Source organism: Rhea americana, unplaced genomic scaffold (assembly GCF_003343005.1).
Source record: "Rhea americana isolate MKP2758 unplaced genomic scaffold, rheAme1 scaffold_121, whole genome shotgun sequence".
Lineage (NCBI taxonomy): Eukaryota > Metazoa > Chordata > Aves > Rheiformes > Rheidae > Rhea > Rhea americana.
In genome coordinates, this window is record NW_028185273.1 from 508,553 (window position 1) to 535,604 (window position 27,052).

General features: G+C 38.8%; 1 protein-coding gene across 2 annotated transcripts in view; it reads right to left on the reverse strand.

Annotated features, from left to right (window-relative positions):
- NCOA2 (nuclear receptor coactivator 2) overlaps positions 1-27,052 on the reverse strand; it is a 182,063-nt gene that overhangs the window by 114,647 nt on the left and 40,364 nt on the right. For both annotated transcript variants that reach the window (XM_085324951.1, XM_085324961.1), the window contains exon 3: positions 3,792-4,036. The gene's annotated coding sequence lies outside the window, so the exon portion shown is untranslated. The remainder of the gene's footprint in view (positions 1-3,791; positions 4,037-27,052) is intronic.

The window sequence follows — 27,052 nt, forward strand, 5'->3', positions numbered from 1 at the left end:
ACCACATCTTGTATCTGACCATTAGATCCAAGCTTCTAACCATGCCCAAGCAACCACAAAAACGTGCCAGCTTTGCAGTGTTAACATGTTAAAATGAAGAGTCAAGTTAAAACTCCTCATAACATGTTAAAATGAAGAGTCAAGTTAAAACTCCTCATGCAAAAAAAAAAAAAAAAAAAAAAAAAAAAACTTAAACCACTAAAATTGCAAATTCTAGTATATATGACTTACCTCATTCTCTTTACTTAACGTTCAAAGTAAACATAGTGTAGGGTCTAACTCATGTGCCTTTTTAAAAAACATTTCCCTCCGTTGTGTTCTTCCTGCCTCACTTCGAGGCATGGTTTCAAAGTGACAGATAAGCTGATCTGCTAGAAGAGGTCGATCCTGCTTCCCTCTCTTCTCAGCCACCTTCAGGCACAGATATCTGGCCCAACCATAGCATAGGCGTGTTCAGAGGGCCCAAACAGCCAACTAACTAATCCAGCCAAAGAAACAGGTAGCTGAGCCCCACTTCAGCTCTCGAAGCGAACTTACCCCAAACCGGGGCAGTGGCACTGGCACGAGGAGGAAGGAGGTAAGCCTCTCCGGCAGGGATGAGGCCGCTCTCCTGCAAGCAGCTAGCCAGGCGATCAGGTTTAGCTGCAGTGACACCGCACAAGTCTCCCCCTAAATGGCCCCATGTTCACCCTCTAGCCTCAAAACAYGAGAGGAAGTACAAAAATCCAGTTCACGGGGTGCAGTCCAAACCTGTCCAATTACCTTAAGAGCCTCACTGAGATACTGAAAGGCTCAAATCCAAAGCCTCAGCTTTTTTTGGCTTCTGAAACCAACTGTCTCTACATGGAAACACACAAGTCCAGATTTTTGCAATCTTATCCCCAAAAGTAACGCGAACATTTCTAAAAAGAAGGGGGGGGGGAGACGGAATGACGGCAACCCAGATTAGCAAAACCGATACACTCTAGTGGAACAATTCTGCTGTTAAAGATTGTGCAGATGTTGCGATGGCAGCAAAGAAAGCCTTTCTTCAGCTCCAGCACAGCTGCTGCAGACGGCTTCAGAAGGACTTGGCACAGGCCTTCAGCCACAGAACTTCGCCCGCGCTTCCTCCTTCCTCGCATGCGCGTCATCTGAAACTTCAGCGCGCCGCACCGAGGACGACGCTGACACGAGGGCACTTGGGAACATCTAATCAACCGTAGGGCAGCTCCTTACGCTGCCAGTACGCGCCGCTTCTCATTACTCAACTCAGCGTTTCCATTCCTTCTTAAGGCAGTAAAATCCACATAAGACAATGCAGTGATATCCCACACTGCTGTCCTGTTTGTTTATACTTCCATTATCGGCTACTTTAAGGACGACAACCAAATTATCATGTAGTTAGTGTGTATTACAGCTTTTGAAATAACCATAAAAAATAAAGGGAAATTTGTTAAAATAACATTAGAAATTGTCAACTTCAGTTTGTATCCTTTATGACCCATATGCTGAGCTACTCTAAAGAGTCCAATGCCCTGACTCTGGGGCTGAAAATGAAAATACTTTACAGCCACGTGGAATGTGCCTGCTTAATGCCAGTCTGGAATTTGCAAGACTATGCACACACTACGAAGATAATATTCACTGCCTAAATTAAAAGTTCAACTTTTCCTTTTCAATGCTCAACAAAAAATGTATAAAAGCATTACAGCTAGCTTGAAATAGTAGAAATATATCACAGTATTGCCATGTTCAAGAAAAAATAACACTTCAAAACGACCTACTTTAATAATAATAAAAAATGAAAGAATATGGGCACTAAACCCYAGACTCAACTGGTTTTATAAAACATCATTGACTTCTCAGTATTAGTAACAGACTCATGAAACTGAACCAATTTGTTCAACAGATGTTTCAGTTAACCCAAAGGAATTTTACTTTTCTATTGTAGAAATAAAGAGCTAGGAATAAAATTCCAATATTATTAGCAGCTTTCAAAATATATTAGCTTAAAATTAGCCTCGAGTTCCATTATTTCCTTTCCCTATCTTAAAACTCATGTAACAGAAAACATTTTCCATACCAGATTAAAAGAGCCACTCAGATAAATTAGGCACACTGATAAAACCACTCTCCCTCTTTTCCCACATCCCCTGTATTACGGAAGACACAGGAACGGTAGAGTTTTTATTTTTCTTGGCATTCCTCTCTCCACATTAGCTGATAATCTTGCCCACGTTGCTCCGCCAGCGTGTTGCCCTGCAGGCCCACAACACCCCTGCTGTTCCAATCCCGTGCTTCTCTTGAGCAGACTCCGTGAACTGTGCGATCGTTTAGTAATATGTACTATTGCATCAGTCTAATTGCAACATGATTCTCGATGCGCTAGGTAAAGCAAATTATTTCATTTTTAACTTCTGCTCATAGAATTGAGTCTTTTTCTCCCACCCCTCCCTTTCTGTTTACTGTTTTAAACACAGAGATTTAAAGAAACAATAGCACTGTATGGCAGTACTCAAAAAATAACTCTGGTTTCTTAGAAAGCACTGCTTAAAAATACTGCTCTATGACTAAAGCATTACTGCGGCGTTTCAGACAGCCACGTGTGCTAGATTTGCCAGGAGCAGACTGGAAGTGGAACGTGCATTCATACTCTGTTTATTGAATATAATGTTTACCCATTATTAAAGCAGCATAGCTTTTTCTGACTCTTGTCTTCTGCAATACCAGCTAACAGCTTACCTGGCAAATATGCTCACTGCATTTCTAGGTCTCAAAGAGAAACTTTCTGTTAATTCATAAAATCTGATCTATTACTAGATATTTTGTATTCAAGTCAACGAAGTTAAAAGCGTATGTAGCTTAATTGTGCCCTAGCCAAAAAAATTCAGTTATCTACTGATTACAACACCATTGTAGCTAGCTATGGACATCACACTAGGAAAATACAAATTCTGAGACTGAAGAAATAAAGTTAAAATTCTGACCTCAAGCCATTTTGGTATTATAAACACTGTGTATTTTGTATCTGATACAATAACCAGGCACAAGATAGATGTGCCTGCAATCAATGATGAATTTACTAGTTATTTTAGTTTTATGCAGCCATATTATCTAAGTTGACAGAATCAAAAAATGCATTGCTTTTTACACCACAATGTATTTCATGATACAAATATCTATATTAAGATCAATCTGCAAAGGCACACACTTGCAAGAAGGAAATGGAAGAAATAGGGGCAGTCTAGGGAAACCTAAACTTTGCCGTTGTTTGCATATATGATGTGGTATGCCCTGCAGTTATGTCATACAATTTCCACAGCACCTCTGCTTCAGTGTGCAGAATTACCACAAATCAAAATAGGAATCTGTTTTACCCTTAGTGCTTAGCCCATGATCTGATACTTTGTTAACTGAATGCTACTCAAACCTTCTTCTGAAGTAAATTTTTTTGTAAATTCAGTAATGCACCTCTCTGAGTGCCTCAGAAACATAATGGTTACCTCTATGGTTATTCAGTTATTACTAACTTAGAAATAAACTAAAAGAGAGATTAAAGTTCAAGATTATTCTCCAGTTTGAAAACTACTTTGCCTCCAGTTTGACATAACTCRACCCTAATTTTTGCACAGTATTTTGCATGACATTGTGCTTTACATAACACTTTCAAACATCATCACCCACTGGCTCACTTGCAGTTACCAGTGCTTCAGCACTTTTCRAAATCAAAAGAACTCAAGTCATCCACAAGAAAGCAAGACACACAAAGTTGGCACCAAGCTGAGAAAAGGTAGAAATAAGCAACTCACCTAGCATCACATAGGAACTCTGGAGCACAGACGGAAAGAGAATCCAGTTCCCCAGGGCAGCATGCAGCGGTGCAGAGCATCAAAACATCTTCTGCCTTCCTGCAATCCCCTGCCTCRCTCTCCACACAAATGCCAATGTCAGCAATAAATGAGGCAGGGGTACTACACAGAACAGCCTCCTCCACTGCATAAGCCAGACTCATTCCCAGGGCAGGTCCATCCTGTGTGCCAAATGAAGCAGGGTCCTGCGGAAAAAAAACAGTATGCCAGCATGCGGTCATATACTGCATTATAAGGCTTACTCTCAAGGGGCCAAATTAAAGAGCTTTGCAAAGATGAATCTAATTTTGGCATTATTTAACTTGGCCACTATCACAATGCAAAAATGTTTGCATTATCAACTTCTAGAAAAACAAATTGAGACATCAGAAATTCTGATGGTGTCACACTGACACCTACATAACTCAGCAGTAGAGCTGAAACCTTTAGAAATATACTGTGCAGTTGTAGCAGCAACAGAGTAAACGAGAAACTGATAGCAAAAGCAAACCAATCCTCTCCATAGGGACTAGCAGTAGGTGGTAATAAAACATATATTCCCAAGGAGCTTCTGTTAAAACCAAAGAATATTTATTTACATTTGAGGATCTTTATAGAAAGGATCTTCCAGAACAAATTCCTCTGCGTGTTTTCTCCAAGTCTGATATCCCATATCCTCTGACCCGTGTTGATTCAAATCCTGGTCCTTCTTCATTCCCACCGTCCATGTCCTTGCGAGGTTTCTCCTAATCTCCACTCCCTAATGCTTTTCAAACTATGAACTATCAACTTGTATCTCCAGTTACTTCCAATCTTTCCATTCTTGGCAATGTCACGCAATCCCCAAGGCTCCCCCTCCTTTGTCCCTGTCCCTCCTTCATCCTTCTACAGACACTTCTACTAACTCAAGTCCTTGCCCACAGTTCATTCTCCCACCTCCTGCCCAGGCCTTGATCAGCAGGTTCACCAGCTCCCAGTCTTCGTTCTCTCCTCCAGTTGCCTTTGACAACTCCAGCTATCCTGTATCTTAACTGCTTACTAGATCTCACTCCCCTTCAACTGTCTCTTTAGCCCACTCACCAGTTCCTAGCTCCTAAACTGCTGCCCATAAAAACAGAGGGAACTGTTGCAATGACAGAGAAGGGCTAAACTTGTCTTACTCCAAGCTCAAAATAGCCTCCAGATGGGAAGGCAGAGGAGGGTGAGGGAAAGGAAGGGATCTGGAGCCTGCACTCCCTCCTTTTTTGCCTTGTGGTGCCGGGGAAAAGCTGAAGAATGGAGTCACCAGAGACACATGACAAAAACGCAAAAGGCCAAATCAAGGCTTTATATAAATATTGTAGAGGTTTTCTACAAATATGTCTAAAACTTCCCCCTTCCTACGTTCTTCGTCACTCCTCCCTCTATCTCTCTTTTTGCTTTAGGTTAATGCCAAGTTGTCCTCCTGCTCTCATCCTCTGCTCCTTTCTTTCTCCTTTCTTTCCGCATTTGTCCCCTAAGTAAATCCACCTTAAAAGATAACAATAAAGAGATGTGGGTCTGACAGGAGATCACATTTTTCTCTCCATGATCACTCCTCACGCACTGGGTCTGTCCTCTCTATTTACAGTCTAACTTATTCTTGGGCAGAGATCACAATATTACTCTGTGCTTGAAAAGTGCCCAGCACACCCTGGGCCCGATCCTGCCACCTAGGTAATGGTGGTCCATCAGCCCAGCCTCCACTAAGTTGCTAGCCTCCTTGTCCAACTTGTACAGCTCGCTCTCTCCCTATCTGAACTTCATCAGTCTCCCACCCCCTTGGTCCTAATTTCTCCAAATCGAGCAGTTTCCCTTCCAAAGCCGCCCAAGGAGAAATAACTAAGGGACCTGCTCTCAGTTACAACGGCCAAGTCCATTCCTTACAACATGCCGAGACCTCTGCCTAGGGGTATCTTGGTACTTAGGGATGGCACATGTGCAGCAGCAGCAGAGAGATTTGCTCAGCAAGAAGGAAAACAGTACCAGTTGTGACCATACATCTCTGACATGTTCAAGATGACCCGTGAGAACTATGATTTCTTTAAAAGCTTACAGTTTGGTTAGATCTGAGATTTTCACAGTGCTGACAACAGGCTAAGCTTTGACTCACCTTGCTTCCCCAATGCCTATCCCCAGCACTTTCCCACTGCCATCTAATTTCTGGTCTCTGATTCAAAGGGAGGGGCTTGAGAGCATTTCCAAGAAAAGTTCATGACAAAAAGTCTACACATGAGAAAAAACTATTCTCCCCACATTCTTCTCAGACAGGGCTAAATAATTGGGCAGAAAAAAAACAGCAATTCAGCTGGAGGTAAATACCCAACTTAGAACATTTCAGCCCCAAAAGCTAATGTTTTGCAAAGTTATAAAAAAACTTGAAACCGCATCCTACAATGGAAAGCGTCAGGCAGCCTTCCTCAGCCGAAGTCCTGGCATGCCTTGCTCAGCCCGTAACGGGCTGAAGTTACTTCTCTCAAACAAAAACTATACAATCACCAAAACATCTTTATCCCAAAGTTACTGGTGCTGGGCTGAACAGCTCACAAAGTACTTCTAGGCCATGAAAACCTCAAGTAAAATGGGTTAGCTTAATTCACTATGAAGGTCACGTATTGCTAACAAAGATAATTAAGCAAACCCATTTTACTTCATATTTGCACTAAATTAGTTAGCAGTCACCTATCAGTTACAAAGTCTCAGATGAGGAAAGGTAAACTCTTATGAGTCTCAGTCACTTGTAATCATCTGCCCCTGCCTGGAGGGGAGATAACCTTTTGGTATGGAAACTCTGGGAAACTTTTTCTTCCTTTTTCTCTATTTAGTAGTTACTTATCTCAACATGCGGGAAAAAAAAAAGTTTCAAAACACATTAAGTGGCATTAACATGCACAGCTTAATAATATTCAGAAAAACTTCTCAAAGCAGACAACACGTTTCTTTATAGTAAAATGCAATTTACAGGTTTTTTGCTGAGCTCTTCATAGCAAACAAGACAATTTCTCAATGCTTCTTGTAAATATTTCTGTAAAAACACTGCCCAGAAGAGCAGACCAATAAAACAGAGAAACAAACTGTCCTATGTTCACAGATGTGTGCAAATTATAATACTGATAAAATACACAGAAATAAGACAAAACAATTTTAAATATGACATTTATTTTTCAATAAGAATTAATTATTTCCAAGGAATGACTGAATATTCCTGTGGATTATCTGTTTAGTCCAGAGACATCTGACATATCTAATTTTCAAAAAACACTTATTATCTGTGGCAATAAAGTATGTGACCTACATGCATGTTCTGAGAACATTCATTTTTATTTTTATGAAAGTAAGCTGAACAGCTCAAACATCAGTGCATAAAATCATAATGAAACATTAAAAGCTCATTTCCATTTTGAAAAATGACTAATAAATAATATTGCATCTTAAATTCAATTTAAGTAACTAAATTGGCTATCAAGCATCTATAATAGCCAGATGTTTTTTAAGAACAGAATAATTTTCTGATCACTAGTTACAGTTGAGAAGAACACTGTAATTAGGTTGAATTACACTTTAGTACTGCAATGTACAATCATGGAAACTACACTAAACCTCTTCCTAAAAAAAGGAGAGCAGAATTTCATGCACTGTTTTATTTGGCAGAGTAGAACACACTGGCTGTCAGTAAAGGACTTTTTTTCAATGCAGAAAAAGGAAACTAAAATATTTCCATTCATTTCTCAACTGATTAGAAGTATCAGCCCTGGTCTCTCAACTGTAAGCCATTATAATAGACTTAGCTGACAATACAGATCACTATAATGTTGCTGAAAACTCATCTGAAATCCAGCAGACCTCCAAAAATGATACTCCTTTTTYTTTWAAAATAAATATTTTGTCATTGAAATAATCATTTATGGGCTAAAATACTAAATACCAAGCAGAAAAGTTTTAATGTAAAACAAATTAGAGAACACCGAGAAATGAAAATGCTTGACAAGATTCTAGGACTGAATCTATTTATATAAAATTTGTGAATATATATATATGTTGCTATATATATGTCACCAAAAAGTGAGGCTCAATGCAGTGAACTAATCAAAGATAATCTTCTTTTAGATTAAAACTGTATTTTAACATGGACTGAAGCCAACTGACTGAAATGTATCACACACTTTACCCAACAGTGAAGTTCAATCCACAACCATTAATTAATTCTAAAATATGATGGTTGGGGGGGAGGAGAGGGAAGTGGTAAGTAATGTTCGGCATTTTTGAAGTATGAATTCTTCCCTGAAAATTTTCAGCAATCTTTTCTTATTTGTACAGTTATCACAAGGCCACATTACTGTGTAAATACCATCTGTGTTATGATCAACTTACTGGTGTGATTTGATGAGGGATTCTTTTCTATGTGGCAAAATTAATTCTGTTTTTAAGTTTGTTTAGGAAAGCTTCTCTTTATATCGTCATAATGCACTAATTTCCTACAGCACAAAAACTTTCTGTCACCAAAAATCCCCAAATCATGTTTCACCTATTAATTTCAAGAAGTTAATTTCAAGAAATGAATTTACAAATGAAAATTGTAATATCCTAAATAAATACTGCTGCATAAGCATCAACACAAAAAACTACTTCATACATTTATCAGCACGAACGGTATATTATAAGATTTTATTTCAATCTGTTCAAATAACATTACCCAAACTCAATATAAAACATTATGGGTCTCAAGCAAATAAGCAGACTCCCAAATTAAGGTTGCTGCTCCTCAGTACATTACACACAGCTGCTCATAGCTTGTCCTCACACTAAAAAGTACATTAAAACAGAAGAGCAACCTGTATTCCACTGATTGTACTGACTGAGGACAGATTATTAAAAAGAAATCTGAAGAATAAAAGATATTAATACTCATTACAGCACCTGCAGTTTCCTGCTGATATAACACAGCTCCCCTTATTTTGTGGCTCATCACCATCGATGAAGCACATGTCTGGGAACGCCAGACTCTGCTATTATCCAGGAAGCATCCACAACAGCAGCAGCAGCAACGCTCCACCCTTAAGGAAGTCCTAAGCAGCAGGATGAGTAGTTCTACCACATCTAGCTCCAGTTCAGTATTTTAAGCTTGATTGGCACTCTTTAACCAAGCTYCTAGAGAAACACAGGGTCCCAACTGACTGAAACAACCATAGTTTTGTACACATCAACCGATGTCCCTCATTGATTTTCTCAGCAACTATTGCAATTTCCTCTAGCTGAGGTGCTGTTTTGGCTGACCAAAAGTGTTGGTTTTATAAGCGCTTATTTTAGACCGATATTTAAGCTCACCTCATTTGATGTGCTTTACAGGACAATTTGTTTTTCTTAGTCTATGAACTAGAGAGCCAAAAATAGCTGCAGAACAKATCTGACAGAAGAGTAGTAAATTGTCCACATGGTATTAACTGAAATCACAGAATCACACAGAACCACAGCATGGTTGAGTTTGGAAGGGCTCTCTGGAGATCATCTAGTCCAACTCCCCTCAGTCCACTTAGATTCTGTTACATTTTCCAAAGAATGCGCTCGAGTCTCAGAATGGTGAAAATTAGAAGTTATATATTTACGTGTGACTTTACATTGTTTAAAATTAAATCAGAGAGGTTATGAAAGCAAAAACCAAACAACAGAGCACAGATGCAAGGACTTTCTACATGGAGAGCTGAACAGAAAGCGCTTACTACAAACGTGAATGCAGCTGTAACGTTCTGCGGCCACTGCTCTGCCTTCTAGGACACAGCTCAGAGGGAGGATGACTCCTGGCATATATTTAGCAGTACTGTACCAAACAAAGCAAACCTTTAGAGTTATCCCTCTCCTTATTACAGCAGCTTAGAATGGGAATATGCTGTGCCCATTTGTTTTTGTCACACCTCTTTTTGCTTCAAGGGGCCTATTGCTATTTTGCTTCAAGGGGCCTAAAATAGCCTATTGCTATTTTTTAAACTATGCTTTAATTTCTACCTAGATAACCTTTAGAAATTCAGAGCTAGTTGATCAGTTTTATACATTTGCCAAAAATACATGAAAGTTCTCCGCAGAAGAGAGAATAAGAAATAGGAAACCTGAGAAATTTCAGTGCTCCTAAATATATGAAAATGTCATGCACAGTTTTCTTAATGAAAAAAGATCATTAAACTCTACTACAACGTTCATGCCCAGACTGAGATTCTCCGTTTACAATGTCAGCTTTTACACCATCTTGTTCTTCCAGCAATGTGATTAACTCCAGAAATTATAAAGTTTGAGCCTGAAACCCATGTTGTTTAGGCATGGAGAATATTTTCCATCAAATACTCTGTTCATGACCAAATGTGGTTTTGTGTCAAGGCTGTTTGACAATTCTAATCCAACATACTGATCTCTCCTTTACCCCGTGGGCTACATTTGCAAAACTTAAGAGACTTAATCTGTTTTTTGTCTTATTTGAACCTAAGATCCTTCCTCTCATGGAAATACCCAAAACACCATTTTACAAATTATTCTGGATAAAAATGTTAGATGGGTGCCAGCAAAAAGTTTATATGCTCCTGTCCCTTCCCTTACACTCATCCTATCCTTCAGTGAGCCTCTTCAGCTCACTAACCTGACTAAGGCAATGGAGAATAAGATGGTAAAAAGGAGAAGAACTTTCTCCTCCAGAAGCAGATATTTTTTTCCTTCCTAGATTAGCTCATTTTAGCCTATTGAACAAAACCCTCTGGCTCACCTGCTGCTAMTTCTCCACTTTGCATACATAAATTAACACCTACTAGCCCGAGGACTAGAAAGCAGATATCTTTGCTATTAGAAGAGCACATCCAGCTAAGCTAGACAACCACTCTGGATCTCGTCTCTCCAGCTCTGCAGCCCAGTGCATACCGGAGCGTTATCTCTGTCCTGCAGAAAGTGAAGAATCTCAGAAYACCTCAAAATCAGGAGATCCCAAACTGTAATCCATGGTCCATGGCCATGAGGAGTGATCTATAGCTAATCGCACAGAACTGCATGACTCACCAGGATTCACATAATGCACATTTCCATAGGTTTATGCCTGAGGGGACCCCAAAAAACTTAGGGAACCACCTCATAATAGGGCTTGTTTGGCGTGAGCCCTTACGCAAGGAATGAAGGAAGTCCTCTCTTCGGTCACTGGCAGAGATAACCTCATTATCATCCTAATCGTACTTCACCCGTTGTTAGCAGGTATGACTGGGCAGCATGAACACTGCATAGCTAACACAACCAAAACTTCAGAGTGCAGCAGTTATGGAAGTTTTTCGCAAGTTTTTGCCAAAGAGGAAAAAAAACAAAACAAAACAAAACAACAACAGTAACTAAGAGTTTTGGCTCAGAGTGAGCTGCCTGGTTTCTATTATTTTTGGATTTGTTGCCAAGCATTTTTCCCTCCCTCCTTTAAGCCAACTCACTATGTAACCTGGATGGAGAAATGGCTTCTCTATCACATAATCTCCCTAAGTGTAGAATGGGTTTAATATCTAATTGCCTTCAGTGGCAATTAGCACATAAAAACAAAAGATTATTACATATTATATATATATATRAATATATATATATATAATTATATATTAATTCCATGAATTTGAGTCACAAAGAATTTATAGCATTTACATAAAACTTTTAAAATGATACCTCTACTCAAGTTACTACAAAACCCAGTAGCATATTTCATGCATATATACGTATGTATTTATTTACATGTGCGTATTAAAAGAAAATCTCTTACACTGGTTAAATAAAAATGTCATAAAGCTGCTGCTCAGTTGTTCCAACAATTAGAACAGCTCCAATTCTATGACTAAATTCTATGACTAATTTTTTGTTTATTTGTTTCCAGGACGCTTCTCCAAACTGCCTCCACTCCCCCACTCGAAAAAACAGGGGAACTGGTTTTGTTGCTGCCGGACACAAACGGAACGAGTTGCATCTCTCACCAGAAAGAAAACGTTTTAATTGCTTCAAGCGTTCCTCAAGTGCAAGCGGGAGGGAAGGGAAAAGCAGCCGTCTTCACAGCTCAGCCTAACTCCAGTCCGCAGCTTTYACCAGGTTACACTAAAGCCGGGGCAAAGCAAAGGGCAAAGAAAATCTGGTGACAAATAAACTCAAGGAGGCAAGGAGAGCGCATCACACCTGGCTATGGCTGCAGGCTACCTACCCACCTCCCCAGCTCCCCGCAGGCACCTGAGYCCTCCTCCTCCTCCCCTCATCCGCTTCCCTGGAAGCGCAGCGCCCTTTTAGATGTTTGCTACCCGACTGGTTTCCAACCAGGCTGGCCAGTTTTACTGTTGTTTCGCTGCCTTTCAAGGAGACGACCCATTTTTCCAGTTTCCCCAGTAGCCAGCTGCAGCAGGGGAGGTGGCGCAAGCCCACGCCACCTCCGCGCCCAGCGCTCCAGCACGCGCACGCACCACCGCACCGTCCCTGCAAGCAGGGCTTGGGGCAGGAGCGTTTTTGCCTCTTCGACGCCGGCCATGCCTAGCCCTCTGCTTTTCCCCTCGTGCCTGTCGGCAGCACGGCCCCCGCCTTCCGCTTGAGAGCTCCAAAAAGGCTTCTGAACCGGCAACACTGTCCTTCGGTAACGCCAGGGCTTCCCATACGGCGCCTCTTCCACCTCTGCCGTCACCCCGCTCCCCACCAAGCCCGAAGCTCCCCTCCTAGTTACTCGCCCTCGGGACAGCAGGTATATCCCTGGGAGCGCGGGCAGCCCGAGGTGGGATATCGTGCTGGTAACGGCCACCATCAGATGGGGCTTTGACGTCCGGACAACTGCAGCGCGGAGCCTGCGAACCAGATGCGAGGGGCTCCCGCTTTCCCCCCCCACTGCTTCTGCGCTGCAGACGGACAGCAGCACCCTCAACTTGAGCGCGAGGCCCTACAAACCAATTAGAGGTTTATTTTGGCTTTGTGAAGAAGAAGAGGCCTATTCCACTTCTATAGACAGAGACGTTAAAAGGCGTTTGCAAACCAGCAAGTCTACTTGTGAAAGGAACACTTTTGTGAGGAGTCCTGCGTGCTTAAGAGCTGTCTGTATCTCATACGCAATTTAATAGCCTAAGCTTAACAACGCTCACAGGTTTCAGAAGTTCTTATCGCAAACCTGCGCAAAAAAAGAATTTAAGGCTTTCGGATAGTAAATGAAAAGCATATGGAATTGTTTTAGTGCTTTCTGCTCATTAGTACTGCTTCCATTATGCTGGGCAAGAAGATGATAGTTTTTTTCCTAAACTGGCAGTGAACAGCCAATTCAGTAAGCTGCGTTTTTGTTTTCTGTGACAGGGCGGTGGAAAAATCCCTTTCATTTATTAGGTCTACAGAGACCAAAACTGGCTGGGGGTCAAGCCTGCTCTGTAAAAGCTCAAATCCATTCAGCCAAGCGCAGATAGATGCTAGAGTTCTTTACAACCTGTTATCAGCATCAGCTTCACGACATACAAACCTTTGGTGCCTTCCCAACGAGCACTACTGCAACCCTCCGTAACAAAAGGCGTGAAAACCTGAACGGACAGTTCAACACAACGGGGGGGGGGAAATGAATGGCAGTACCAAATCACACTAAAAATCTAAGCTCTCATCCATATTTTGCTAGATATTAACATCAAGATATAAAATGAGMTCTCCTACAGACAGTGGATAAGCGCACTGGGTGAAGCGTTTAAATTTTAATCACGCCGATTGCTCCGAGCCGCGCTGAAGGTGGCGATGATCGCTTGAAGTGCCAGTTTCACTTCCTCACTGGGCAGCAGTGGTCACGGGGACGGACAGGGCACGGGAGATAGGAAGACCAACAACTTTCTTAAAAAAAAAAAAAAAAAAAAARGAGAGATAGGGATTTCTGGAAGGAAAAAAACCCACCCGAGCGGACTGACTGACCTGCTTTTAAGTAGAGTAACTAGAGCAGGGACGGATTCCTAGATGACTCTGATGAACTAGCTGATTAAAATGTTAAAATGTAGCGCCCTGTTAAAAACATACTTAGCGCATTCAATCAGGTTCACAGTCACTAAGCCCGGGGAAAAAATGTGAAACTTCGGTTTTCAGTGAATGCATCCACAATGTCATACATTTTAACATACATTTTCTATAGCAGAACTTTATGAATAACAGCACCGAAGATACTTTTTATTCTCAAGACTTTAAAACCGATAAGACTGATTATTTTTTGTCCAGCTAAAATATTCTTGCTATACTTAGACAGATCCCTGTCTATCAGGCCAAATAGTTTTAAAATATCATTATGACATATTTTCACTATGCTTTTTTTTTTTTTTACTCAATTGCTTGTACAATAGAGCCATACTGACAGAAAGAATTTGCCTAAATTGTCTCTTCTTTTCTTTTTAGCAATAGATTCTATTAGATTAAAAAAAACAAAGAATTGCAAACTAGATCGCAATTGTTTCCCACATTATTAAGGACTGTAAATAATTATTTTAGCATCAAAACAAGTAAATCTTGTTAAACATTCAGTATCCTTAAGTCAAAAAAAATCTAGTGTCATCATTCAATACGAGGTTTGCAGTGCTGCAAACCTGCATTTGACACAAAAGTGAGCACTACAATTCTTAACAGTGCCCTTTTGTGTTGGTTTGAATACCGATACACACACACATGTGATTTTTAAAAAATATATTAACGAATCTGCAGGGTCTTTAGGACTTCTTAAAGTATATATGATTTTTATAGCCACCACATAAACAGTCCTCTTTTAATATTCTTACTATTTAGTTTGTAGATCAGAGGAACACAGTGACTCTGAACTTAGTTTTATTTGCACAAGAGCACAGGAAACATTGCACAACACCCATTTTCATATGGAGAAACAGAATCTGCGCTTCTCGTACATCAATTTGCCAGTCATCATCTGCTCATAGCCTTGAGGTAAGGAGTAAAATTAAGAAAAAAAAAAAGAAAGAAAGAAACAGAAAACATTCATGAATACAATGTAGAATTGATTTATCACCACTTTAGGACCAAAATATACAAATGTGGCTCATCTGCTTTCTAGAAATCTGCTGCAAAATGTTAAAACTCTCCTAATCTGTGTGTCCTGCTTGAAGCGAAACAGCTTTGGGTTCCCTCTAAAAATAGGAAGGGAGGAGTGGGGGCTGGAGAGGGGCGAGATTAAGAAGATAAGTGGGAGTGAGAAGTGATGGACCATACTGGCATTAATTTACAAAAAGACCAGCAGTGAATTGTATTCTTAGAATACGGCTTTCCCAACTAACTCAGACATGTGCTCAATTATCGAATAGAAATAGCCATCCTGCACTTTTTATTTTGTACATGCGAAGGAAAAAAAAAAAAAAGAAAGAAAGAAAGAAAGAAAAAGTTTTGTTTCATCTGTTACCAAAACCATCATTCTGTAGTCAACACTTTTAATGAGATACAGGCCAAAGGATTAGTCAGAGCAGATTCATGGAAAAACAAAGGAAATCTGTATGCAAATACAGGGCCCTATCACAGTAACTAAACCTGAATGCTGCTCAAGTGCCAGTGAATAGTGTTCAGCCAGACTCCACGTACTGGCTTGCACTTGCCCCAGGTCCCCATCCATTAGCAACAACTGTAACGCAAAYCGCAGCCCTAAAGCAGGCGAGCAATACCAAGAACATAATGAAAGCACTATATTAAATATTCTAAATACCAAATGCATCAAAAATACAGTCTACGACTTTGCTGAATGGAATCTCCTTAGGATTTTTTTTAGTTTATTAAGGAGGAGCAGAGAGGGATCCAGTGGGGAGCGAGCAAATCCCCTTGTCTATCATTTGCACTATTAATGCAGCAAGGAAARGTGGGGGCAGTCCGGTCGGGATGTCAGAAACGAGCGGAGACACGAAGAAAGGACTGACCGTGCTTGTACCAGGAAACCTAGGCAGTCCTCAGGAGCCAGAGAGAGGTTAACTGGCTGAAAAGCTGTGAACCACTAACTAAGTGCAGCAAATGCAGTCACGGGCCTGAGCCAGGAGAGGAGGAAGTGGCAGTGAAACGCTTCTCATGCTTCAACGTTAGGCCAATCTCAGCTGGGCTTTTGTGCAAGCAAATACAGCTCTAGGACTTTTTCTCAGAAGGTTATTTTTAAACACCTGACCATCCGAGCTTCCTTGGAATAGGGAAAAAAARGGGGAGACAAAACTAAACAGTCATTACATATATGTTTAAATATAACATTAAAAAAACCACAAGATACTTTAACTGACTAGCAACATTCACTTTCATTTTAATTTTAAAGTTGGCAATGGACCTGGACCAAAAAAGGTTATATTCTGACCAAGACGCAGCAGCACAGAGTTTCTAAAACTAGTCTTTAAAATAGTTCACTTCAGAAGGGAAAAAAAAGAAAAGAAAAATACTGCCTAAAATTTGTCCCTGAGAAAAGTAGCAAGTCTGTTTTGAGTCCTTATTCAGACATATGCTAAGGGCACTCAGAGCCAAATGAGAGAGATCAAGCAGCAAAGGAAGCAGTAGTAAGTTCACAGCCAGAATCTGCTGCTGTACAGGGTTCAATTAGCAGCAGCAGCATCAACAAGTAAGAACCGGAGGTCTGGCCCCAAGTTTGCTCAGTCATACTTTCCTTGCGAAAAGCATCTGCACTAATGCCAAAAAGGCACTTTGCAGCCTTTATCTACTTCTATTTGGAAACCCAGAAATAAACACATCTACTTTTATGTAAATCATCTCAAAAGATTCAGCTGGATGCTAAGAGGAGACATGATCACAACATTATCAAGAGGAGAAGCAGCTGAGACCAAGAAAGAAAACACACATCTCTAATGGTGTATTTCTGAATACTGATACTGCTTGACCTGTCATTCTGCTGGGAATCTAACAACTGTATTTTTGCAGCAGTACCTGTTAACATATTTAGAATCAAATTGCGTAACACGATCTAAGAATAGCAAAAAAGCAACTGCTTAAAAACATGCTTTAAAGACAAAAGAGGCATATTTTTGTGTACAGAGGAAAAGAAAGTATCTGTATACCAATTTGACATCTGTATATCAAATCGACTGCTTCCGTTTACTTGATTATTTTTGACCATCACTATCAATAATATACACAAAAATTTGCATAGCTCTGCCAATAGCAGATTATGGTGATTATGTTTGTTGAAGTTCTTTCAAGCAAAATTATTTTATGTCAAACAAAAAAAGTTAAGTTGTAATATAGAGTTTTAACAATGGAACAGCAAAATTCAGATATTAAAATTACATTATATGATTTAATATGTCAATGTCAGCTATTCAAAGAACTGAATTCATTCCAATGTGTATATAGACCRTTATTCATTTTTCTTCTCCTAGCTTTCTAACTTCTGACTTTTATACCATTAAAAGCAACCGACTTTTTGGTTTCAAGTAAGATGCACCCACCCTGCTTGCTAAAGTGGAAAGCACAGACCTCTTACGCCCTCTTTCAAGTAATAACATGCACAAAAAAATAAATCCACCAAGAAAAAAAAATAACAGATAAAAAAATCCCATCCTAAGCTATACTGGTTAATACTTGTAGGTTTATTCATTTAAATATTTGGATAGTCAATAAATTTTAATTCATTTTGTGGACAGCTTGACTCCTGCAACTACAGAGCATCACTTTACATTGAGGAGCACAAAAAAGAAATTCTATGGTATCTGTCTAAAACTAGTTTCCTCTCTGTTATATATGCACCATGTATTTGAGATGAYCCAGTCACTAACTTTTGTTTGTGCACAAGTACTACAGCTAAGAGTTTTTCACTGGTTACTTAGGGGGAAGGAAGGGATACAACAAACTGTTAACCAAACTACATGTACTTACTTTTGGTACAGTGGCCATCCTTAAATGTTTATTTCTTTTCCAAAGCAGTAATTTTCTTTCTGAGCCTATGGGACTTTTCTCAAAGTACATAACTTTTTTTAAAAAAAATAAATAAATAAAAAAGAAAAAAAAAAAAAAAAAGGCATGGGCATTCATGCCACATGTGCAACGTGTGTGTCAGTCACCCTCGAAGACAGAGGAAAACCCTCTACTACATCTCACCCTCCAGAATCAATACAATCTTTACTTAGTTGTATTTGCAACATCCCTAAGAGTCCTCAACATGTCCCAGGACCCTTCATTTCAGATAATGCATGTGCAGTACCCTCACACAAGAATTGAAAAAATACTTAGGGCAAGGCATTGATATAGATGAATGAAATGAAATGATTCGTATTTACCGAGGCAGATGTGGGGTTTAAATCACAAATTAGCTTTCTTCACAGTTCTTTTATTTCTATTTATAACCAGTTATAAGATAATAGTTAATTTGGTGCGAGGTACTGAGTACCTGCAGGACACCAAAGCCATTAAAATCACCCGCAGAAAGCAAGTGGAAGTAAGTGATCCTAGGGCTACTTCTTTCTACTAATATCTTTGTATCTTGAAGAGACTGCTTCCTTTCTATCCGTACAAATCTTTTTAGTGTTCAAGAGAGTGAACTTATAAAACCATAAAAGAAAAGCACATGAATAAACCCCAGAAAATCTCTTGGTACCAACAAAAACACAACACTTAAGGGTTATCGTCTCATTGACTCACTTCCCACATTAATGCGCTCAAAAGCCCCAAAGAGAGCACGGGAATAGAAAAATCAAGCTCTTCAGAGTTAGGACCTGACTGAGTTTGTCTGAACAAATCAATCTCCTCCTGCAGATGAATTATAACATAACATTCGGGCACACATACACGAGCCTTTTTCCATCAGCATAGTCACCGTATTCATTATTTTACTTTACTTCCATTGTCCACTTTATGGCTCCTGGTACCCTGTACTGCAGTATTCAGAACTGTTCAGTGACTTATCTTCCTAAGAGAATTTGCTACAGAGTTTATTAGCAGTCAAGTGCTTCACTTATAGCATTGTTTGAGCTTAGGATCAGCATCATGCCTGCTGCTAGCATGAGCAACTGAGGCACAGGCAGTAAATAAATATAGGTGATTATTATAGAAACTCAGGCCCTTATTTTCTTCCACTTAGGAAACCTAGGAAACGTATTTATTTAAATATTCAAAGCACATCTCCTGACTTCAAAGTACAGCTTCTCCTGGAGAAGACTGAGCACTCAGCATTTCTGCAAATCAGTCCAAAGTTGAGCACAAGCAACTAAAACACACAAAGTTAGTGATGGCCTCCTAAAAATGTGACATACTAGCATCCCACAAGAACTCCGTGGCAGAGCCCAGGGTAGAATTCAGCTCTTTAGAGCTGCCTTGGTCCGGACACTATTATTTTCTGCTTGCAGCTCTTGCCCTATTCATTCTCACCATCCCTTGYCTTCAACTGGTAAGACTGCAATCCAACAGCATGACTATGCAGAACAGGTCCATCAGGTGTGCTGAATAAAACAGGTGTCTGGCAGTGAAGCTGGATCCAGACACGTGGTCAAGGCCTGTGTTACAGTATGCACACAAGGATGGAACTGAATTAAGCTCGCACGTACAACCTCAGCTTTGGCATCTACAACTTCCGTGTGACAGTTTTTGCATCCTTAACATTCTTTCTGTATTTTTGGTATGGCTTTTCTCTAGTTTYAGAAAAAGCAACACTAACAACAACGAATCATCCTTTGGCACTGCGACTGCAAGCGTGATGAACATGGGGACAGTAAAAAACCTTAAAACTACAAAACGTGTCCTGCACTTCAAGCTCATAGAATAAACAAAAGCAAGYGACAGCACCGTTTGCCAATATGAGATATTTTGGAGAGCAGAAAAATGGTGAGTTTCTCATCTTTAATTTCATTCCTACACAGACTGTTTTCTGAAACTGCATCTCCTCCTGTCTCCTCTTTAGCATGGTCTGCAGYGCTTCTCCCCAGCTGCTTGACCTGGCTCCATCCCCCTGCCTCGGCAGTCCCAGACCCCACTCATCAGAGGTCTTGCCCTTKTCCAGCATCGTGTCCCTGCCTGCCACGACGAAGGGCTGCAAAGAAAACGGAGCAGAGCTGGTCTGTGCGGATAACGTATGTATTCAGCAAACGCAGCTGAACGAAGCACAAGCACACTTGATAAGGACATCTTCAGATCTTTTATCTATGGAAATCAAAGCAGTATGCCTTTGCCAAATCCAGATGCTTTTTTTTTTGCATTTGGACAGGAAAAAATGTAGCACATACCCCTTCCTCCAAAATCCAAGTAAAAAAAATAAAAATAAAATAAAATAAATGAAGACCCCCACGACCTATACGGTCCCATTCTCAGGAATGGGCAGATTATTTCAGTTTAAAAATAAAGAATAAGTATTTAAATAATTCAGCTTTAAGTAGACACCTACTATGAAAATTTGGTAAGGATAAGGATGAAGAAGCTTGAAAACAAGATTTCATATTCATATTGAGATCTATCAGGTGACATGAATTAGAGCCATCATACTAACAATCTGACTTAAAAAATTACTTTGTCTAAATATTTTCCCCTTTTATCTAGACTATCAGGTTTACAAGCTATGGACTTTTATGCATTTGTGATTTTACATATATATACACATGTCTGTATAGACATGTGCATGCATATTCCCACTTGGTCTTCAAAAACAGCCACAATAAACAGGATAGTTCAAGATTCTAATACAAAATTTTATTTCAACATGAAGAAATTAGATTTAATGAGAAAATGTTTTATAATTCAAGTAAAGAAAAATCACTCATTTTGGAAAAAAAATATTTGGTGAAAAACTTTTCAACTAAATGCAAAATAAATTCAAAATACATTGGAAATGCAACTCTAAATATGGTTCTTTAGCATCATAGTTGTTACTAAACTGTTCATTTATGGGCAACTTGCACAGGTTTGAATATAAAAAAAATTAATGTGTAAATTATACAGCCCCATTTCAAAGTGTCTGTGAACTAAATATAATAAACTAATTCAAGTCTCATATGAAGAGCCAGATGTTCATCATGCTGGGTAAGTGCGGATTTCATGGCATGAGGTTTCCCACCTCCCCTTTTAGATCCCCTCAGAACACCAGGCTCACACCATTACTGTGCATTGCAAACACACACCCGATTTCATCCCAGAATAACAGGTCAGCAAGCCAGGAGGATCTACTGTGGTCATATAATCTTGGCTTTCTTTATAGTGTAGGCCACAAAACTAAAATAATTTTTGACTTAATCTTTGAAGTAGTGCTTTTCTTGAGAGAAAGCCATCTGATCTTGATTAAAAATTGCTGTGAAATCCACCACCACATCTGGCAACGTCATGTTCTGCTGTTATTATCTTTACTATAAAGGCTTGCACCTTTATTTTTGATTTAAATTTCTCYAGCCTTCTTGCCCCTGGATCTGGCTGTATGTTTCTTTGCTTAATTTCCAAAGTTGCTACCACAGGCCTGATCCTTGTGCAACGCAGCAGCAGGCAAAGGTGGTCTCTTAAAGCCTAAGCCTTGCCTTTCATGAGGGCAATACACTCAAAGTGTGTAATCTGAGTTTTGGGTACCAGCAACAGARAAATAACTGCCTTAGTCCAATACAGTAATGATACAACATCCTGATTACTGATACGCATCTGTCCTGTACTCTTTATTCTCAATTTACACAAGTGTATTTTTACTAGCCCTTTGCACCAGCCTCATACTAGGAACTTGAGGATKCAGCTTATTACTTGCCATCACCCTTCCGAGAACCATCTTCATCACTTTGTTTCTGGATGTAGGACTTCATACGTGACTACATTCAAATGTGTATTTTGTTAGCTTGCTACCACCTGTCCAAGTGATCTATATAGCTYTGTAGTAGTTGCTTATTCCTTTAACTACTCATCATTTCACAAACTTTTGTGTCATTTGCAAACTTTTTTCATGGATAAAGTTCTATTTCATATCACAATAACAAAGAGCATAAGATAAAATAATTCWCTTTCAGTTTTCTGCTAAAATCATTACTCGATGATTCTCCATTTAAAACATATTAATTAGCCATCATGAGTGTACTGGGTACACATCATTTTGAATTTTGCCTTGTTCTATTTTGTTAAAAATTCTGTACAACATCAATTCAGACTGTATGATCCACAGGATCATCTCAGAATTCTCATTCAGAATARGAGTCATAAATCTAGTGATATCTTAAATCCTTGCAATACCCAGAACCTCCTCATCTGTTTTTTTTAGTGGTTTTACCATGCAGAATGACAGGAAGAAACATGGSCAAAACATGCAATAGCAATTGTGACTTTTTGGACTTGAGTTAGGGAGCTTTATCAAGGAAAAGAAAATCTTGACTTCTGCTCTCCAGTCCCATGACTATTTCTGGTTTTGTTTGGGTGTTCTGTCACAAACATCTATAATCACTTCCTTCAGTGTTGTCAGAAAATCACAAATGACAATGTTTCTCAAAAAGTGAGATGTCCTGAATAGGCTTAGGTCTTTGCTTTATTTTTGCAATCCTAAGTCTGCATGTGATTTTTTTTTCTAATCATGGGAAAAGATTTTTTTCTTGGAAGCTATGCATTTTGAATAGGCTACTTCTGATGATGCAGAGAAAACTTATGGAGGTCAATGTACCTCAGTATAGACTCTTGGGTCGAAAATCATTACATTCCTCCCTTCACATTTTTCACACAAAAATATTCACCTCCCTTTGATTGGGAACTCAGTAATAAGTTAAAGCTCTGATATGATCTCGTTGGTCTACCGCCACCAGATAGCAGTCCACAGATTTCCTACAGGTAATGAATACATTATAAAAGAATATGCACCCCAATTTAAAGGAAGTTCAAAAATCATAGCCTGCTTAAATTGCCTGCCCAAGCCATATCCACTCAATATATCTGCAAACTTGGCATACTAGTTAAGTCCCATGAAAGATACAGAATTTGTAGCTCTACTCTTCCTTATTGGACTACATTCCTGTTTCTTTACACTAATGGTTGAATTTTTAAAACTCTCTTTCACTCAGGAATTGAAAAGAATGACAAAACCTCTACTGACGATTTTTTTTCCAACTATTATAGCTTCTTCACATAGAGAAAAATATCAGTCAATAATCTAAATATTAATCTCACCAACTACATTTTTATCTTGGAATTTTCTTGAAATTAATAATTTTATATAAATACATGTTGCATTTTTCTGATAGAGGAAAAAATCCAATCATTGTATAAATWTTTTTTTCTTCTTTGCTATATATTTATAACTTGAATCAGATATCCATATACTGGAAGCTCTACCCCAACCAGTCCACAATGCTTTCTCAAGAAATGCCTTAACTAGTTCCTTGGCTTATTTTCAGTTAGCTGTTTGGGGGGGGGGAGGTTGGGGGGAGAAAGTTCATTTTCTGTACCATCATCTTCATTTTTTTGGAACAGAAAGTAAAAGGAATGGAAACAGGAAGATTCCAACCACAGCACAAAGAAGAAAAAAAAAGTTCTTCAAATRGGAAGCAGAAAGGGGCAAAACTGGGGACTACTTCAGTTTTTTGCAGCACAAGTTATCACAGCTGTACTTAAATTAGTGCAACTACAGAACTACTATCTGCATACTAATGTGCAAGGCACAAGAACTGCATCAGTTTGCCCAAATTAGAGGCCAGTATCACTAAAGCTCTCCAAAATAATTTTACCTTGTGTCTGAGGATACATTAAATCCATTAATTTTATCAAYGTTCTCCATGGAATGTGGTCATAATTTCAAAAACATTTAGTTGCTTTGCTTTCTTGATGGTATCAGTTATGAACAGAGGGCTTTGGCAACCCTGCAGCTCTGYTCGTTGAGCACTACAGTGTATCTTACCCCCTTCAGTCAGCTTATTCTCATTACTCTGGATTCTTTTTTTCTTCTTTATTAGTAAGGGACTAAAACAGTAAAGCAGGACAATGCAATAATCTCAGCTCACAGAGATGTAAACAATAGGAACCTTACTGATCCCTTTTGTTAATTAAGCACAGAAAAGAAAAAAAGGAAAAATAAAGCTATGCTCTCAAAGTAGAAAAAGAAAAATTAACGAAGGATGTTCTWCTGTAACAGTTCTAAGGCATTTTATGCATTTTTAATTGTAAAATAGTTTTAAACAAAATTGCAACTAAAAGCAACCAATATGAGTTTACCATTTTTGCACGCTTTAAAACCTTTCAAAGCCACTGACAATGTTAGAAGTAGATATCGGACCTTGTAGTTCTAAGATTTGTCAAAGAGGCTTCATCCCATCACACAATAAATGAGTTTCTGAATTAACAGAAAACACAACACATTTGCAAGCAAAGAAAATTCCACTTCTTCCTGATTATCTAAACAAACAGATAACATTACAAATATGAAACAGTCTTCTTATGGGAAAAAGAAAACAAACTCCTCATTAAAAAATGCCCTTTGCTAAGCACTTTTATATACAGCTGAAAAGTGACCAGCCTACTATGCTGTTAGACATCAATTATATAAATACATATATATATTTCTGTTGATTTGTATGCACAATAAAGAGTGATAATACGTAACCAGTGATATAATCAACRTCAAGACTCAAATAAAAAACATCTCCTGCGTATTCCCAAATTGAGGAAACCAAGGAATCAAGTCACTCTGCAAAACAACAGGAATAGGAGATTCAGATTAGTCACCTAGTTTCTTGTTGTCTCTGAACATGATCACTGACTGATGCTTCTCAGAAAGCTAAAGCATCTTTCCCCCACAATTACACCTAAATAATTTTACACTGTTATATATGGAAAGAAAACCTCTCTGATCTGACATCTTGACATAAGTGATTTGAAAAGTCTTATTAGTGAAGAGCTAAAAACATTTATTGGGGAAGTACACCTGACAAAAATAAGAGATGTTTCAATCATCCTATAGAATGGCTTTTAAAGCATCTATGAAATAACATTAAGAGTATCCAAATTAAGCTTTGACTTTACTAGTGACATGGTAATGCATCTTGAATGCACCTTTGAAATCTAACATAAAATTAATTTTGCAGTTAGTTAAACATGCACACAACACATTGCTGACTTTCCATAACCACCTTGTTTAATACAGATTGTTTAAGGAAAAGCTGTCTGTAAAATAAACTATTAATTCACTCAGCCAGCACTGCAAGTGATAAAGCTTAGCTTTCTACAGATTTGTGTTGTTTGGTTGATTGATTTTGGTCAGATTAAAGTTCTTCCCATGCCTCAGACATTTTTGAGATCAGCCTTACCAAAGCCAGTTCTTTGGGTCTTGGGTCTTTTCTTCCTCCGCTCAGGCACTAATAAGGTCTTTCTCTTTCATTCAACTTTCTGCCTCTGTAAAGGTCTTGGAGATCTTTACTCCTTCTCCCTTTGAGACTTTTGTCAATTTTTAATCAAAATCAGCTAATAATTCAAAACTAACTAGAAATGAAACTCAGAGACAGACAGCATAATCATTGCTATTAATGGAAAACAAGGCTAATTTTTAGAGGTCATTAAATGATTGCCTTTCTAAGGGAAAGATATCTTGGTATACAAAGTAAGCACACCACCTTTCATCACATTTATATTGTACCACCTACAGCACTCAAAAGTTTAAGAGAACATAAAAATCACACTGAATAACGGTCTGAAATTCTGGCAGTGCACAGTTATGACACTGTCTTGCCTAAATATTTAAAAAGTGATGTTAGATCTGTTACCTATTTTGACCTAATTAACTCCTTACTAAAAACTCTTGTCAAGACAAAGCAAATGTTCTTCAAAAAGTGCTAAACCTCACAAGTCAAAGCTTAAGCTTCCCCCTAGGACTAAACTTCATTAACTAGAGGTGTTAATTAGATCAAGCTAGGTAAATCAATTAGGATCACACCTTTAAAGCCTTGACTAGACAAGGTCTAACCCTAATATATTTAGTCGATAGATTTATTAGCATGCTTATTAGAATAACTTCCTAGCAAATATCCCACTAGGCTTGTAAGCATCAATGCCTGTAAGGTTCAATAGTCTAAACAGATTAAATGTTTACTGTAACCATGAGAAGTAGTGACATTTATGTTGGGTTAAATGAACACCTACTAGTTAAATTCAATATATACTTTTTTTTTTAATTGGATCCAGGCTACCACCTTCCGTTACTTAAATAATGAAGATCTAGCTCTAATGCCTCCACACAAATCATGTAACAAGATATTACCTAAACKGATTTTGGTCCTGACTCAAACTACAAGTCCGTAGTCAAGTAAGTTCCTTGTGGTCAGGCTGGTATCCAAGCACATGCTATTACCTTCATAGCACCTAGCAGTAAGTGCRAGATAGATTCTTTTACCGAGATATAGCCTATACTGTGCAGTTCTCAAACATAATGGCCAAGGGCAATAACAGCAAATGTAGGAAACAGTTACTGAGGTTTAACCGACGACTTGCTCACATCAGGGCAACGTGAGTTCTCTTACTCCAGACTAAGTKAATTTTTGAAACTAATTCTGAGGGAAAACAGATGTCTCATTACTCCATGGACATATAAGCAACACACGAGTGAGTAGTTTTGAAGAGGAAAGAGAAGGTCCTGTAGAAGCATCAGCTATATTTTCCTTTTATTAATGCTTCACGTACAAAGATCCCAGAACAGCAGGATATATGAGCGTCCACAGTACATGGGCTACTTCGCATTTGTTCATTTCATATTTTCCATTTTCAAAAAGAAACAGATCAAAAACTACTCTCTGCACCAAGACTTCTCCAGCTATTTGATGCTGAGCATCTTTATTTGAGGTTATTATACAACTGGGAAATCTTGCTGCCCAAAACTCTGAACAGATTAAAATGCTGAAATTTTTCGAGAGCTATCTTATTGGAAACAATCCTCACCTTCATGCCCTCCTGAAGATGTTAGGCATATGTCAAGTCTCCTATTAGGCTCTTCTTCCATCCATCTCCCTCCTAAGGGCAAAGTTTTCCATGTTTGAATCAGTCCAAAGAACTGGTTATATATGAAAAATATCATACTAAAATCYTAATTAAATTGTTGAACAGTTATTCAAGAATTTTTCCTTGACTTTTGCAAAATAACATGAAATATCAAAAAAAGTTTGAAAGAACAAAAAGAAAAAAAGAAGATCCTAATTCCAGAGTGCGTCTCAACTGGCACTATATTCTTCCAGAGTTTGAATCTAGGACTAAATGCAGTAACTGCACTACATATGAATTAACAAAGGTATGCTTTAAAAGTTTTCCGTTTTATTTCCTATGCAACA